Source organism: Suricata suricatta, chromosome 16 (assembly GCF_006229205.1).
Source record: "Suricata suricatta isolate VVHF042 chromosome 16, meerkat_22Aug2017_6uvM2_HiC, whole genome shotgun sequence".
Taxonomy (NCBI): Eukaryota; Metazoa; Chordata; class Mammalia; order Carnivora; family Herpestidae; genus Suricata; species Suricata suricatta.
Window position 1 is genome coordinate 54,479,899 of NC_043715.1, and position 3,547 is coordinate 54,483,445.

Consider the following 3,547-nt stretch of genomic DNA (forward strand, 5'->3'; position numbering starts at 1 on the left):
TAAAACCACAGAGCCGCAACTCTCAGAGCATAGATCAGATGAACAAGACTAGTCGTTTGCGGTCTGTAAATCTGTACTTGAACCAAGGACCATACAGTAATCTTGCAGTGACTTGTTTAGGCTACATTTAGTTGAATATGTTTTAATTAATGAACCTGAATGCTTTCTCATGTGTTAACAGTGATTTGTAATGAATGAAATGTTATCATTGCACCAACCTGAACCCATTGTACATTCAGCAAGGTTGAAGGTAAAGGGACTATAACTGTGGGGCACTTGGGTAGCTCCATAGGATGAAGAACTGACTCTTGAGTTCAGCTCAGGTCATGCTCCCAGGGTTGTGGGATTGAGTCCTGTGCCCCGCCTCGGGCTCCCAGCTGAATGTCCTGCATAAGACATTTTTCTCTCTCCCTGGCTCCGTACACCCTCTCCCTCCCTATAAAGAAAAAAAAGTTGAACTAAAGAACTTAGGGAGGGTCTAGTAGGAGAAAAATAGCATATATAAATCATACCAGAGGTGACAAAAAAGAAAGGATTCTCCATAGAGCATGCCATCTATAGTTTTTTTTTTCATTTTTTAAGCATTTATTCATTTATCCTTGAGAGAGATAGAGTGTGAGGGGGGAGGCATACAGAGACAGGAAGACACAGAATCCAAAGGAGGCTCCAGGCTCTGAGCTGTCAGCACAGAGCCTCACCAGGGGGGCTTGAACCCATGACCAGTGAGGTCATAACCTGAGCCAAAGTCAGACACTTAATCAGCTGAGCCACCCAGGCACCCTGCATGTTGTCTGTAAACAGAGATAATAATACTTTTTCTTCTCTCACTTGGATTCCTCCTCTGTATTTTTTTTCTTACATACTCGTTCTGGCTGGAATGTGCAGTACTGTGTTTAATGAGAATGGTCAAGTTACCTCATTACCTTGTCACTGATCATACAAGAGAAGCTTTCCGTTGACTACTGAATATGTGAGATTTCAGCTTTTCATACACACATACCCTTTAATTTGGGGGTGGTTTTCTCCTTGCTTGAGTGTCTTTAATCATAAAATGGTGTGCAATGGGCTCACTCCCGATTCTGTATCAATTAGTAGATCCTACCAGGTTTCATCTTCATCATGTTAACGTGCAGTCTCAAATGTATAATCTTCCCTGTGTTGAAACACCCTTGGGTGTGGGGAAGGATTCCCACTTGATTATACTGTAAAATGGTAAAATGTGCCTTTAATTCAGGTTCCTTTATTTTATTACGAAATTTTCATGAATATTCCCAATAGGGAGCAATGTTTCTCTTTACTTGTAGTGTCTCCATTTGGCTTGGATCAACTGGTAATGCTGGTGTCATTGAGAAGGTTTTCCTAATCTCCCTCCTCTTTACTCCTTAGAAATGTATGAAGGGGAGCCTGGGTGACTCAGTTAAGCATCCAGCTTCACCTCATGTCATGATCTCCCAGTTCGGGAGTTCCAGCCCCACATCAGGCTCTGTGCTGACAGCTCAGAGCCTGGAGCCTGCTTCCAATTGTGCCTCCCTCTCTCTCTGCCCCTCATTTAATCCCATTTTGTCTTTATCATTGATAAATGAATAAACCTTTTAAAAAGGATATGAAGAGTTTTGAAGTGCTTCATTGTTTGTATGCATTATCCAGTGAATGCATCTGGTACATGACATATATTTCTTAATGTTTATTTTGAGAGAGAGAGAGTAAGCAAGTGAACAATCAGAGAGAGGAAGAGAGAGAAGTGCAAGCAGGTGCAGCACTGTCAGCACAGCCTGATGTGGGGCTTGAACCCACAAACCATGACATCATGACCTGAGTTGAAATCAAGAGTCAGATGATCAACCAACTGAGCCACAGAAGCACCCTGCTTTTTCAACCTGCTTAGCAGTTGTAAATCCATTAAGATTGAAAAACATATTTTGCCTCATTACCTACCTTCCCTAGGGCAGACCCCTCATGTCCAGTACAATAAAAGTTGTTTTACTTCTCTTAATCTTGCACTTACCCTTGGAGCAAAACTGGTTAGAAGCTTAAAACTCGAGGTTGTGTGTGTGTGTTTTTATAATCCTCAGGGTATTCCAAAATTTTTCTTATAAATTTTCTTAAAGCTTTGTGTACTTTTTTGTAAGGGCAAAAAAATCTTCAGCCCAGTGTGCAATGAATCTATAGCATATCCTAAAATATCCAGATTTTGCTACTTTGACACAGAGTTCCCAACCTGAAGTTTGGAAACATTCTCTTTGTGACAGCTTCTAGATTTTGTGTGCAAGGGCAGTATTTGTTTATCTATTTTCCTATCCATCTATCCATCTATATATTTATGAATGAGCTAGATAGAGAGAGTGAGAAGGAGGGAGACAGAGAATCTGAAGTAGGCTCCAGGCTCTGAACTGTCAGAGCAGAGCTGGAAGCAAGTCTTGAACTCAGGATCCACGAGATCATGCCCTGAACATAAGTCATAGACTTTACCAACTGAACCATCCATGTGCCCCTGTTGTTTTTAATGTATATTTATTTTGAGAGAGGAGAGGATCACAAGCAGGCCCTATAGGGTCAGCCCAGAGCCCCAGAAGGGACTGAATCTCAGAAACCAGGAGATCACGACCAGAGAGCCAAATTCAAGAGTCTTATGCTTAACCTACTGAGCCACCCAGGTGTTCCATCAGGGCAAGGACAGTTGTGTGTGTTTCTTTCACATTGCAGAATTGGGGATCTCAATTCAGCAGTTTACATTTCCACACATATTCGTTTCCAACTGATTGGAGGGGGCACTAGCTGAGGGGAATATGAGGGAGACACACTGCTGCCCATAAAGCAGACTCAAGCCCCAGGTACTGAACTCAGACTCTGCACCTTGAAGATCAGCACAGGAAGAATGCCAGTCATCTCTGGGTGACCTTTTGGAGAAACTGGCAATCTTGGTATTGGGGTTAAATTATTTTAATACCTGTGGAAGGCAATTTGGTAATATCCAGCAAAATTATGCGTACTTTTTCTTCTCTTTACTAGACCTTCCCCCCTAAACTCAGCCTACAGAGTATCTGGAAACTTGCAAAACAAGGACCTTCAAGTATTCACCACCCCTATGTAAAAGGCAAAGATTGGGAACAACCCAAAATCCTTTGATAGAAAATGAAGTAAATGGAATAATGTCGAAATATAAGGAAGGAGAAATATAAATCTACATTTACAATTGTATATATATATATAGAAAAACCATTCTGGGAGAGTATTTAAGAAAACTTTTCATTTTGGGACTGTAGAAATACAAGGATATTATATGGATAATAATTTTATAATCATGACAGGTGGGAGACTTCTCTATCATTTCAAGATTCTGATCAATATGAGTGTGGGATCTTAAAATTTTGAGAGTAAGTGCCAATATTAGTGTTACCTAAGAAAATAGCATTTATTCCAATACAGCAATGACCAGTATTCTCCCCTTAGTCCACATTTCTCATTAGATTACAATTGTTGACAGATTTTCAAAAACATCCTGCCCAATATTATTGCATTCAAAATGTGCACAAAGCCATAGAGGCCA

General features: G+C 40.7%; 1 protein-coding gene across 1 annotated transcript in view; it reads left to right on the top strand.

Annotated features, from left to right (window-relative positions):
- LOC115281187 (zinc finger protein 345-like) overlaps positions 1 to 3,547 on the top strand; it is a 486,358-nt gene that overhangs the window by 480,136 nt on the left and 2,675 nt on the right.